Genomic DNA, 14,712 nt, shown 5'->3' on the forward strand with positions numbered 1-14,712 from the left:
AACAAATATTTATTAATAATGAACAATTATTAAATAAGTATAATATAATTATAATAAATAATACTTTATAAAACAGTGGTCACCTTTGGGAGATGACCAATAGTAGAGAGCTAACTCAAAACTCTGAAAACTGGTGAAAAGAATCAAAGAATTAACCTGTCTTTCCTATATGAACTGCATAGAATAATCAAAGAGTTAATAACTTAATTTCTAAAAAAATAATAGTGTGAAATTTACCATTTTGCCAATCTTTTTTAAAAAATTAGGCAATGATTATTAGTGGCTAATATTAATAACAACAACAACAACAAAAACAACAAAAAGGGATTTTGTACCTCCTAATAAAATTACATACTACTACTTATGAAGTAATTTTGGCAAGGAAAAATTAAAAGGTACAACTATGTCATATCGAGCCTCAAGACTGAATTGTCACCTATAGAAAATATAGGAGAGAAGAATATTGAACAACACAATACAAATGCAATCAAGAGATTCCAGAATGTGGGCATCTATAGGACAAATGTCCCAGGTTCTTCAAATAAATTACATGGGGGAAAAAAAGAAAAGAACAGTGTGGCCTTTGTTTGATCCCAATTATAACAAATTTAAAAAATTTTTAAAGAATAAACATTATGGCCCCAGCCAGTTTGGCTCAGCGGTTGGAGCGTCAGCCTGCGGACCAGAGAGTCCTGGGTTCGGTTCCCGCTAGGGGCACATACCAAAAAAAAAAAAAAAAAAAACCAACAAAAAAAGAATAAACATTATGAAACAACTAGTGAAATTTGACCACTGATAGAATATTTGATATTAGGAAATTATTGTAAATTATTTCTAGGTGTTATTATATTATGGTTATGTATAAAATAAGAATTGTTACCCGTTAGAGATACAGACTAAAATATTTATAAAATTTAAAAGAAAGGGAAGAAAATTAGGTAAAAATGAATCAAAATTGCTTGTTGTTGAAATAGTGATGGGGTCCTTAGGAGTGTTTTACACTATTCTGTATACTTTTCAATAATAAATTAAAGAAAATAATTGCCTTTACAGAGCAATTTTGTTTCCCTAACATCTGAATCAGGACAGGGAAGGGCCAGTTTACTCTGACCTCCAGATGCTGATATTGGCACTCTGCATTTTTTGACCAGGTTTCCATCTTTCCTTCATGGAGCTCTTTGTAACGGTCATCACAGTAACATTCATCCCATTGTGCGTATAGAGAGTCAGAGTTTGAAGAATGAGACTTTAGTTCTCTTCCACTTGCTATAGTTCTCACCGGGCTCCAGGATTACCAGCAGTACATGGACTACTGGAGTGTTCTTTTCTGTCTAAAAGTTTTTCTAAAGGACAGACAAGTTTACCAAAAAGGCCTAAAAGAAAAAGCTAAAACACAGATGCCCCCAATGTCTCCAGTTATGTTTATCACAGTGAAAGGTTCTCATATAACACTTGTATCGAGATGGCGTCCTGTGTGGCTTGTACAGCTGCCATCACTGTCTGGCTCTGACTCGCTCGGTCTTGTGCCTGAATACCAACGCATAACAGATTTGTTGAAGATTTGGGGATAGTGAATAGGAATTATGGAAAAGCAAGAAAAGGCAGCAATTTAAAATAAAATGATAGCTATCTCATTGCCCCAAAGCCTCTCAATCAGCCCACCATCTCTAGCAGTTTCTTTTCAGGGCCAATTGGGATACTGAGGGTTCATGCCTCTCTGTTCCAGGATGTCCACCAACATCTCAGTATTTGGGTCTCCATCATTGATTTAGGAAGAAACTAAAAATTGTTGTATCTTTAACATGAGAGTACTGAACTCTTCTTTGTCTAAACCCGACCCTGAGGGCCAAAATTTGTTCAGATATTTTCCAAACATGTGGGGCTACCTCTCTAATAGGAATTCTACCTGCTTCCTAAGCAAACAGGCTCAAACTTACCTCCCAGGATAACAAGCATTTAAAATAACATATTTTTTTCTTTTTCTTACAGAATATTCTGTTAAAAGGAGAGTAGGCACTACGACTTGCCTTACACATTGCTCTGCCAACTATGCATGTAGAAGGAGAACCCACCCATAATAAGTATACCCATTAGCTTTTTGCTATTTACTTTGTATTTTAGGGTGCTTATTGACTTGAAACATTGTCAGAGGGAGAAAATGACCTTCCTGTGTCTGGGTGGTGTGGCTCAGTGGTTGAGCACCAACCCATGCACCAAGAGGTTGCGGTTCGATTCCCAGTCAGGGCACATGCCCAAGTTGTGGGCCCAATCCCCAGTGGGGAGCATGCAGGAGGCGGCCAATTGATGTTTTCTCTCATTGATGTTTTTATCTCTTTCTCCCTCTCACTTCCTCTCTCTCTCTAAAATCAATAAAGAAAAAAAAAACTTAAAAAAAAAATGACCCTGTATTATGACTGCTTTTACTCTTGATTATGGTCAATTGGCCTACTACAAAACTAAAAGTATAAACATGTATGAAAATGCAACTTAAATGTTCCACTTACTAATAAGCATAAAATGATGCTAGAAGTGTCACATGCTTTACATATGCTTTTATTTATTTTTTAGAGAGAGAGATTGAAACATCGATGCGAGAGAGAAGCATTGACCAGCTACCTGCTGCATGCCCCCTCCTGGGGATCAAACCTGCAACCGGGGCATGTGCCCCAACCAGGAATGAAACCAGGACTTCTCAGTCCATGGGTCGACACTCAGTCCACTGAGCCACACCGGCTGGACTGAAGTGTGACACATTTTAAAAGCCAATTTGTGGAGATGGGGTAATAACATTAACAGCCAATGCTTCCCGAGTGTTTATGATGTATACTTCCGAGCGCTTTACGTTAATGCACTTGATTTACCTTTACTCATCCTAAATGCTTTTTACATTTAATTCAAGGAACAGCTCTTTGATGGGTGTACTGATAGTAGCCCCAACTACAGTGAGGAAACAGGTCAAGTAGTACACACAAGGCAGTCTGGCTCCAGAGCCCCGCTATTCACCACCCTCTCTGCCTGCCTCTCGGTGGTAATGAATCTGTTGGGAGGGTCCTCGGGGATCAGAATCAGGAGCAGGCAGGTCATTTCCTGGTCTCTGGTTCTCTAGTGCTAGTCTTTTATCTTGATCCTATCTGTGTATTTGTTTCCTTTTCTCTTTGCAGGTTCTCTACCTTGTTAGCTAATAACCAACTGAGTCCTCTCAAATTGATATGTTCCTCATTTATGTAACCAGCAAAAACTGACCACTGGCTTTGGACCTCAATTCCAAAGTACTTTGAGAAAGACTTAATTAGTCCAAGAAGCCAAGGGTCCCTTGCCCTGGGGACAAACAGCTGTGACTATGGGAGGAAGGCAAGGTCACACATTATAATCATGGCTGTCAGGGTTCAGGAAGGTAGATTTCAGAGAAGTGTGTGGGTTGGCAGCAAACCCAAAATGCATCTTTTATTAGACTGATATATGTGTTCACTGCATTGATATCCTTTACATATACAAGTCTATTTGGATAAGGTCACAAGAATATTTGTGACTTTCAACCCATTCTTCCAGAGCAAAACCTGTTTGTATTCTTCCTTGAGCTAACAAAGAATTTGTGTAGATTTAAGCTAGAAATCTGTATTCATTTTCTAGGGCTACCAAAACAACTTACTATAAACTAGGTGGCTTAAAACAACAATTTTTCTCTCTCACAAATCTGCAGGTCAAAGGTCCAAAGTCAAGGCGTTGGCGGGGCTGCCTCCTCCCGGAGGCTCTGAGGGGAATGCTGTTTGAGTGCTGTTTCATGACGAGCTCGGCCACACAGCCCTGGTGGCTGCCGGCAGTTCCTGGCCGTCCCTGGCTCGCTGAAGCCTCGCTCCAGTCACTGCGTCTGTGTTCACACTCCTGTCTCCCTGTGCCTCCTCTTCTGTCTCATGGTTTCCACTGGAGTTAGGCCTACCCTGATCTGCCATGATTTCATCTCAATCCTCACTGTAATTACATCTGCAAAAGCCCTTATTTTACATAAGATCACATCTTGAGGTTCTGGGTGGACATGAATTTTGGGGGGCACACCATTTAACCCACTACAGCACCCATTAAGCCTCTTTGCAGCCAAGACGCCAGCAGCCCCACTTGTTTTCTCTCAATTGATATGTTTTACTTTGATCAAACACTTACTTTGCGGCAGGCACTGTTCTAATCATTTCGCACTAGTAGCTCAGTGAATAGTGGCTATGAATTGGTATGTTCTTCTGGTTGTCTCCCTGACGTGTGCAGGCTGACAGCTCTTCCCTCGGCAGCTGGTTCCCGACTCTGTGCTGTCAGTGTAAGAAACTTCCTAACTGATTCTTTTCAGTGTATTTGAACCAAACAATGACTTGCTGGAAAGCAAGATCTCAAATGTTCCAGAGAACAACAGTTGTGCGGTTTCTTGTATACATTTGAATTAAGGAGGAAATGTAAGGAGGACTACATAGAGGTGGGACATTACAAGATCATTAACAAGCTTATTATTGCTCCCTTGAGGGTGGTTGCATCTATGAGGGGTCCAAAAAAGGAGGTTTACCCTAGTATTTTAAAGGTGTACTAACGCAGAGGCACAAGAACAGGGGGCAGTGCTTGCTTAAGGCAAAAACAAACTTTTTTATAGGCCTGGGGCATGACTACGCACCATAACATGCCCAGTTAGGAATTTATAATCAGATCCCCCTGTGAGGTTACTTTCAGTCAGATTATTACAGAGCCTCTTTTTTTCTGTCCACGGTGCATTGTGCTTTATCTTGGGAAAGAATGACCTGTGACCCAGCTGCAGTTGACTGACACTAACAGTCCACATGGTCTCTCACAAGTAAAATGTCACCTCCTGGAGAGAGCTAAGTAAGAGATTCAGGAAACTGCCCTGACCAGTTTGGTCCAGTGGTTAGAGTGTCGGCCCTTGGACCAGAGAACCCCAGGTTCAGTTCCTGCTAAAGGCACGTACCTCAGTTGCAGTTTGTCCCTGGCCCCGGTTGGGGTCGTGTGGGTGGCAACCACTCAATGTGTCTCTCTAATGTCGATGTTTCTCTCTCTCTCTTCCCCCCTCTCTCCCTTCCGCTCTATCTGAAGATAAATGCAAAAATGTCCTTGGGTGAGGATAAAAAAATAAAAATAGAGATTTAGGAAACTGATAATCAAATTTTACATGCCTTGTGCAAGCGTCTTCTTGGAAAATGAGCAGCAAGAAAGGTCCCCAGGGAAAGAGGAAGGGGCAGTAATAAAGTCAGACAAATAGCCACAGCAGAAAGCAGAACTGGCCGGGCCAGTTCGGGACTAGAGCCTGTGCTTCAGTGACAGGGAGGAGATGTCCCAACCATGTACCCCATCAGTTTTTTCTAGGTTGCCACCTTTTTCTCCTCTCTACTCTGACACACAGAGACAGACAGCTTCTAAATGAGGCGATAAGTTGGACTGCATTTTTAAAAATATTTGTTTTGTTTTAAAGCACCATGAGGATCTATGGCACAGTAAGCTGGCGGCCAAATAAGAATCCAGCAAATGTATTTTATTTCTTTTTAGTGGAGTAACCAGTGTAAGTGTTATGTAAGATTTGGAGCTACCATTTACTTAGAACTGATGTTTATTAGCCCCCAGGGTTCAATGCTATTTCTTCAGCAATGTTTTTGTCTTCGCAAAGTGTAGATAAGCTGAAGCCTCTATTCTGTATGCACCCCATAAAATCTTATGGTGCTTTGTGGTCTGTCAGAAAGATTAAATTGACAACAGATGACAAAGGTAAATGTCACAGAATAGTAAAAGGGTAAAAATGATACATGCAATAGAATCAAAGTACTTACATATGGAAAGAATATTGGCCACAATGGGAAGAATTGAAAGCTGAAATAAATTATGATTCCTTCTGTTCCAAAAGGGAGAAAATGAAAAACTACAACAGTCCAATCCAGGCAGGAATCAAAGTTTGGGTCGCCCCACCAGGTAAAGAACCATGACCAGCTGCGGCACTTGCTGAAGGCAAAGGCAATACAGAATGGGTAGTGGGAAAAGGTAGTTACAAATAAATACCAGCTGCAACCACATGACCACTCAGAAATAAAGACTGTAATGGTCATGAGTGTTCTTCCTTATTATCACACAGAATTAGTAAAAAGTATTTTCTCCTTATTGTTTTACTATAAATACATTTGTGTACATGTGTATATATACACATATACATATATATGTTTTATCTTTTCTTCTCTTGTATAACACAAGATGTGTCAACTTTATATCATAGCCAATTTTATTGATGTGCATAAATGGTAATTTTACATAATAGTATTTAAGTTACAGGATATCGAGGAGAAGAATAAACATCATTCAAGTACCTCCTCTTCTGCAGCAAGGGTTAGTGCATTTTTTATTGTATGCAGGATAGTTGTATCAGCTAAGGTGGAATTATGATTACGTTATTGTCTTTATTTTGAGAGTCAGTATGGTTGAAGGAGATGGGTATGCATATCAAGTTGATAAGGGGAAGATTTGTGAGGTGTAATTTTATGTATCAACTTGACTGGGTTATGCGATGCCCAGATACTTAGCTAACAATTTTTTGGGGTGTGAGGATGTATCTGGATAAGATTAGCATTAGAATTGGTGGGTTCAGTAAAGCAAATTTCCCTGCCAATGTGGATGGGCATCACCCAATTCACTGAAGGCCCGAATAACACAAAAGTTGGTATATATTGTTTTGCTGGAGTACATTAACTAATACAGAGTATTCCTTTCTTTCCTTTTCTTACTTAATATTCCCTATAGATCATGTAATACCTGGTCACATAAATTGGAATCTATCAACTTCAGGTTGAAATAAAATTACTTCACATCTAAATTTTTACTTAGCTTTTGAATGGGAACAACAACAGAAAAATATAATGGCCAAATTTTTCAAATACTAACAAGGAAGAGAAGTTACATTAAAATAGACACAAACTTACCACATTGGCAGCTTTTTACACATATTTCATCTTTTTGGAAATAACCTTGTTATTGTGTACTTATGTAGTATTTCCAATTATTTTACTTGGCTTTAGAAGCCAAGTTTTGTTGGAACTGACCGGACATTTACTAGTGAGGCATGGTGTTTATTCCAAGGTCTTACGATATTATTGATTAATTGGTAGATAATTTATCTCACCATTTTATATAAATAGAGCAGTGTAGTTTTGAAAACTATCAGGAGATCTAAGCTTTTTAGTATGTTTTATCTGGGAACCTTTCAACTTCTAATTCTCTAACTTATTTTAAATTTCCAAAATGCAGTACTTATCTGAACTAGAAACCCAGCAGAAATAAAAAACAAGATTTTGTAATAAAAAATGGCTATTCTGTTGTTATTGCTGTTGTTTTTCAAATTAGTCCTGGAGCAAAAGAAAAGAATTTGCCTCCGCATTTTGCAATTAGCTGCCCTGTTTGCTTAATCCCAACCAGGTTCAGGCCCTTGCCAGTGATCTACACTTCTAACTGGAGTGAGGGAAATGAAGAAGCAGAAATTTGTAGTTCAAAGCTGGCCCTTTAAAAATGTGTCTTTCACCCTGGCCGGTTTGGCTCAGCGGTTACAGCGTTGGCCTGCGGTCCAGAGAGAGCCGGGTTCGGTTCCCGCTAAGGGCATGTACTTTGGTTGCAGTTTGTCCCCAGCCCTGGTTGGGTCGTGCGGGTGGCAGCCACTCGATGTGTCCCTTTCACGTCGATGTCTCTCTTCCTCCCGCTCTGTCTGAATAAAGAATAGAAAAATGTCCTAGGGTAAGGATTAAAAAAAATAAAATAAAATAAAAATGTGTCTTTCTTTGCCCCTCAGCAGCATGCTTTCCTAAAAGGCGCTTATACACTTGTTTCCTCCAAGAACTTGAGCTTGTTGTTAATGACCCCCTAGAGCTTGGTTTGGGTAAAAGATTCCAGAGTAGGATCCAAAAGGGCCCCGTGGAAGAACAAGTCCTAGTGAGAAGCCCAGCTCTGCAGTAATTTCAGCAAGTCCTGTTACCTTCCTGGGGTCAGAGTTCTTATCTATGAGATGAGGTTCAGCACTTCTGAGCCACCCTTCAGCTGTGGTAGATGATTGTCTCATGAACAAAAATCACCCACTGAGTGATTTTGGCTCAGCTGGTTGAAGTGTTGTCCCATATACCAAAAGGTTGTGGGTTCAATCCCCAGTCTGGGCACAAACAGGAGGCAACCAATCAATGTTTCTCTCTCACATTGATGTTTCTCTCTCTCCCTTCCTCTCTCAAAATAATAAATATATTCTCATTTTTGGAAATACATAGCAAAGAGCTAGACTTATTTTTTTAATCTGTTTTAACATAATACGAGAGACTATACTATTGTCCACTGAGAGCCAGATAAGAGGTCAGCAAATGAATTTTATTTCCCTTTGGTAGAATAACTAGTAGAATGGTTTATGCAGGCCTGTTTGTTTTTGACATAAAAACATAAGCTTGTGGCCCTGGCCGGTTTGGCTCAGCGGTTAGAGCGTCGGCCTGCGGTACAGAGAGACCCGGGTTCGGTTCCCGCTAAGGGCATGTACCTCGGTTGCAGTTTGTCCCCGGCCCTGGTTGGTCGTACGGGTGGCAGCCACTCGATGTGTCCCTTCACATGGATGTTTCTCTCTCTCTCTCTTCCTCTCTCTCCCTCCTGCTCTATCTGAACAAAAAATGGAAAAATGTCCTCGGGTGAGGATAAAAAAAACAACAACAACAACAAAAAACAAGCTTGTGAGTAAAGAAAATCATTTATTTCACAAGGGAAAAAAGCCTAAATTTTAATTTAAAAAAAAAAAAATGTTAATATTTTTAAGTCCTCTCCTCCAAGGTAAACTGGACTGAGCAGGTGTCTGTATGCCTAGGCATGTTTAATCTTCCAATGTGGCTCTTGTAAAGGGGTAGAGCAACCGGCATGTATTCCCCGGAGCAGCGTTTCCTGGGACGATGGTCTGGAAAAAGCTTGTGTGATGACGAGAGTCTGAGATTTGCACTGGAAGCCTGGGGATCGGTCCCAGTTCTGCTGCTCACTGTGTGACTTTAGGAGAATCACCTGACTTCTGAAGTTTCAGCTTCATCTGTATAATCACTTGTAATCTGCTGTTCCTCTAAGAAACATAATGAATACAAAAGAATTCAATAACTTCTAAATGATAAATTGTGGTTGGTTGATAAATGCTATTAGGACGTTTCCCTATCAGTGTGCACCTGGAGGGCAGATAAGCATCTGTATATAGAACCAGCCTTCATACCACAGCTGGAACCATGGGAATTTGCTGAGAACTGCAATTTTAATTCCTATTAAGCCCCTACTGTGTACTTTTGAAAATTTCAAAATAAGAACACGACATTGTTTAGCCTTCACTGCCACAATTTACTCTGGAGTCTTAATTTAAACTCCTCAGTGCCTAATGCAAAAGTCACATTAATTTCCTTCTTTTCTTCTTAAAAAACAAACAAAAAAACTAACTCTTATTTAAATATATAGAATGAAGGTAACAGCCAAATAACAAACATTGATGGGCATTTCTATCAACATTCAATATAATTTAGGAAATGGGATGTTCATATTTTTAAAATCTTCACTATTGTCTTAGTTCCTTGGAGATGCTATAAACATCTTTATAACAAAGAAGTGTCCGGCCGATGTGGCCCAGTGGTTGAGCATCGACCCATGCACCAAGAGGTCTCTGGTTCAATTCCCAGTTGGGGCACATGCCCAAGTTGTGGGTCTGATCCTCAGTAGGGGCATGCAGGAGGCAGCTAATCGATGTTTTCTCTCATCAATGTTTCTATCTCTCTCTCCCTCTCCCTTTCCCTCTCTCTAAAAATCAATAAAGAAAAAAAAGTTTAAAAAACAAAGAAAGAGGGAACTGGACTACACACAAAGGGGAAAACCAGCAAGATATGTGTGAACTCCAAGTTGTCAGTGGCATTAAAATTGATGCACTATTTTAAGCAACCTATAATAGGAACACAAAAAGAGTTATAGCTTCTGATTTAGTAATCCCACTACTGGGAATGCATCTTCACGAATACAAGCTGTATGTGCACACCTTTGTGAAACAGTGGCATTTGTAAGAGCAGAACCCTGGAGATAATCCAGTTGTGCAATAGCTACACAATGGCTGATTGAGCAATTACAAGTGATAAGAAAGAATCTGTGCAACCATAAACAACACAAATATCCTACTGGAGAAAAGTAAGTTCAAAACCATCTTAATACAAACAAGCATAAAGTAATTGTAACTACATAAAGTCGATATATATATATATATATATATATATATATATGTAACTGAAGAAGCTATGTGAAGATATAACTTCAATATAAAAGTATACTTTTATTTTTAACAGTTTAGTGAAATATAATTTGTAGAAGACATTTGTTTAAAGTGTACGATTCAGTAGTCTTAAATACATTTATAGAGTACTTATGTTTATAATTACTAAAATTTTCCTTTTTTTTAAAGATCAGGCAAGACATCAGTAGATCTAATTGCCTGGAACAAAAAAAGAAGAGTCACATGTTAATTAATTTAAGAACCATTGAAAAATTGTTGCTACTACACCCACATAATGAGCATAATTTCTGCCTAATATCCAAATGGATATCCAGGCAGTCCAAGAAGACTTTTTAAATCTTCACCCAAGGACATTTTTTTCATTGATTTTTAGATAGAGGGAGGGAGGGAGGCACACACACACACACACACACACACACACACACACCGGCTGGCTGCCTCCCACATGATCCCAACCAGGGCTAGGGATTGAACCTGCAACAACGGTACATGCCCTTGACCAGGAAGGACTCTAAACTGCTGAGCCAATCCGGCCAGGGCAGTTCGACAGGATTTTTAAAAAATCCAAATCCATTCCTGGGAGTAAATTATCTCCTTATTTCCCAGTTCCATATAAGGTTTGCATTCTCTACCAACTGGTCCTCAAAATTTTAAATCTATCATTTCTAATGTCAATTCCAGGGTCATCGTCTCTAGTACATTATGCGTTGGTAAGAAGAGAATAGCATTGGCTTTGCTCTTAAGCATAAATGAGGAATAATGGTAAACACAAAGCCTTTGGGTTTAGACTTGGATTTGAATCCCAGCTCTGCTATTAACTACCCTAAGGCTTACTTCTTCCAGTTATCTGTAAAGTGGGGCTAATAGCACTTACTTTCAGGGTGATAACTGATATGATGAATATAAAGCACTTAGCACAATAGTTGAAATGTTGGTGAGGTTCACTCACTGGTCTAATTTCTATAATTTCTGATCCTATTACATTAGCATTGATCCAAACATACAGTAGCGATACCAACCCCAAGAAAACCAATTAAGGGCACGAGTGACTCCTAACGAATTAGTTCAGTCCCCCCACCTCCATTTTCTAGGACCTTTCTTGCACTATCACTCAGGCCATGTGTCATTCCAGAACAGAGGAGCCCCACCACCTCCTCCTTCGACTGCACAGTCTTGGAGGTTCCACGTGCGCTCACCTCCACTGCTCATCTTCCCCCAGTGCTAACGACCTGCCTGCTGGAGTACCATCCCCCTCCCAGCACATGGCTCTGCTTTTCCCCAACCAGAGCTTTTGGAAGGATGATCTTGTTCCTTGGGAAATACTCAGCCACACCATCCTATGACTACAGGATAAAGTTAAACTTCTGCCTTGGCAGGAGCACCACCAACCCATTTGACGGAAAGTTTCCATAGCAATACCCATGTGTACCTGCTTAAACTGGGTCCCGAACGTGTGTGAGATGTTTCCAAGGTGCTGCCCTAAGTACTTGGGTTATAAATCCCTCAGCTTCTTCTGACAGCATTCCTGTAACTGTGTGTGTGTGTGTGTGTGTGTGTGTGTGTGTGTGTGTGTGTTTGGGTGATGGGGGAGGGGGTGCCTGTTTTTTAGAAGTGGGCTAAGAAACATTTTTTTCTGTTCTTTTATTTATTTTTTTTAATCGAAGCTATTCAATCTCAGAATTTCTCAGTACAGGTTACACTATCCCAAACAAGGGGAAAATGGTACAAAAAGGGGAAGGGAGACACAGCTAAGGAAAATTCTAACAAACAAGAGCTATAATTATAATTTTCATTATGTCTTCTTTCAATAATTTTATCACAATTTCTAATTGCACACTTGATGACTATCTGGGTGGTGCAAAGAAGAAGCGAATACACTAAGCCAAGTTCATTCCTTTCTCACCCTGTTCCTCTTTGGATGTGGAGTCTCTCTCCTGGAGTCCTGAGGGAACTGCATCCACCTCTAGTACAGTTGTGTCTGTTGTTGCTCCCAGGCACCTAGACGCGAGTTCAAGATCTAACTGCTGCGTGGACTCTGGCTCCTAGCCGGCATTTCCCACGCCCCCAGCTCTGCCCGTGGCTCCAGGCTCCCAGGCCACCTGGAGGCGCTCCAGACTCCCTGGCTTGGGGCCTCTAGCTCCCGGAGCCGTTCTCTGTGCTGCGCCTCCGCAGGAGTATGCTCAAGAAATGCTTCTGGGCAGTCACAGCGCCGTCCGGCACAGCACCGCCGTGTTTTTCCTGATCTTAAGAGGGTTGGCAAAGTTTTTGTTGTTGTTGATTTTTAAATATTTTTTCTTTATTGATTTTAGAGAGAGAAGAAGGGAGAGGGAGAGAGAGAGAAACATTGATGAGTGAGAACATCAATTGGCCACTTTCTGCATGCCCCGCACTGGGGATCAGACCCACAACCTGGGCATGTGCCCTGACTGGGAATCGGACCAGCAACCTCTTGGTGCATGGGTGGATGCTCAACCACTGAGCCACACTGGCTGGGTGATCATCATGTATTCTTAAGCCTTAGTCGTCATCTGTATTATTTCATTTTCTTTTTTCCAGTTCCTTTGGATTATAGTGCTTCTGTTATTGGTTTCTAAAAGTTTGTTTATGTCTAAAGATGTTAACCGTTTCTCATATTTTTAAATTATTTTACCGTGGTGTTTTATTTTTTGGTTGTACCAAAGTTGTGTATTAAATATAATCATATTCTGTTTTTAAAATAATTAAAAATGGAACTGCCTTATGACCTAGAGATTCCTCTTCTGGGATATATCTAAAAAATCCCCAAACACTAATTTGAAAGAATATATGCATTCATATGTTCATTGAAGTGTTATTTACAATAGCCAAGATATGGAAGCAACTCAAGTTCCCATCAATAGACAAATACATAGAAAAGCTTTGGTACATCTATATAATGAAATATTATTTGGCCATAAAAAAGAATGAAATCTTACTGTTTGCAGTAGTGTGTATGGTGGACCTATTATGCTAAGTGAAATATGCTAGTCAGAGAAAGAAAAGTACCATATGTTTTCACTTATATGTGGAGTCTAAAGAACAAAATAAACAAACAAAACAGAAACAGACTCAGATATAAAAACAGACTTATGGGTGTCCGAGTGGGAAGGGGATAAGAGGATTGGATGAAAATAGGTAAAGGGATTGAGAAGTACAAGTTGGTACTTACAAAAATGGTCAAGAGGATATGAAGTGCAGCATAGGGAATAAAGTCAATAATATTGTCATAACTAGTGTATGGAGCTAGGTGGGTACTGGAAATACTGGGGGGAACACTTTGTAAAGTTTATGATTGTCTAACTACTATGCTGTATACCTAAAGGTAATACAAAATAATATTGACTGTAATTGAAAACTAATATTTTTTTTTTAATCCTCACCCAAGGACATTTTTCCATGTTTTGTTCAGATAGAGTGGGAGGGAGAGAGAGAAACATGGACGTGAAAGGGACACATTGAGTGGCTGCCACCCGCACGACCAACCAGGGCCGGGGACAAACTGCAGCTGAGGTTCGGGCCTTTAGCAGGAACTGAACCCGGGACTCTCTGGACCACAGGCCGACGCTCTAACCACTGAACCAAACCGGCCAGGGCGAAAACTAATATTTTTTAAATTATATAAATAAATAAAAAAAAAAAGTTAAGGTTTTTCTTTTCAAGATCCCTAGAATGGAGTCTAGGAGCTGAGCTATCAGAAAAGGTCAAAGTTGAAAGAGAGTGGAGTGGCCTGGCCTCAGGGAGGGGGGTGGTGAGAGAGTCCAGCTCTCACCAGGGGACACCTGCATGGACATGTGGCCCTGAAGGTCTTGGCTGTGACGGAACATACTGCTCCACTTGGACAATGAGCATTTCAACAGTGTCAAGAAAGTCAAGCTCAGATGTCCATTTCAAATTTCCAATAAGCCCGAGGATTTCTTACAGAATCCTGATATCAAAAAAGGGGTCCCACCCACCCACTCGCTGAATACAGTTAAATTTTCTGCCAGATAAAAATTGGATGTTCTTCCAACCTCGATAGACTGTGGGGAGAACAGATTGATTTGGTGTAGAGAAATAGAAATGAAAAAAGCTACATTTGACTTTAAGTGAATCAGGTTGGTTACTTCCTTGTTTTAGCTACATTCAACTTGTTGGGCTCTAGGCACATATTCCCAGGCTCATTATTAAGAAGTTCTATTATCTTCTCTGTTACCTGAGAGGTTTCATTCTCAAGGGATTATTTGAAAATCAAAGACAGATTTATATAAAAAGAATTATCTTTTTTTGTGTTTACATGATTAGATTCAACTCTAGATTATTCAAATGAGATACTGTTTTACAAGAACATTTGTGAACTCTGAAGCAAACTACAGGGATGGTATAAATTGTGAACAAAAAAGGGGCCACGTGCTAACCCTGAC

The 14,712-nt window shown here is 40.0% G+C and overlaps 1 pseudogene; it reads right to left on the reverse strand.

The window, feature by feature from the left end:
• Positions 1–9,038: 9,038 nt before the first annotated feature.
• LOC118616991 overlaps positions 9,039–14,712 on the reverse strand; it is a 34,594-nt pseudogene continuing 28,920 nt past the window's right edge.

Source organism: Molossus molossus, unplaced genomic scaffold (assembly GCF_014108415.1).
Source record: "Molossus molossus isolate mMolMol1 unplaced genomic scaffold, mMolMol1.p scaffold_m16_p_5, whole genome shotgun sequence".
Lineage (NCBI taxonomy): Eukaryota > Metazoa > Chordata > Mammalia > Chiroptera > Molossidae > Molossus > Molossus molossus.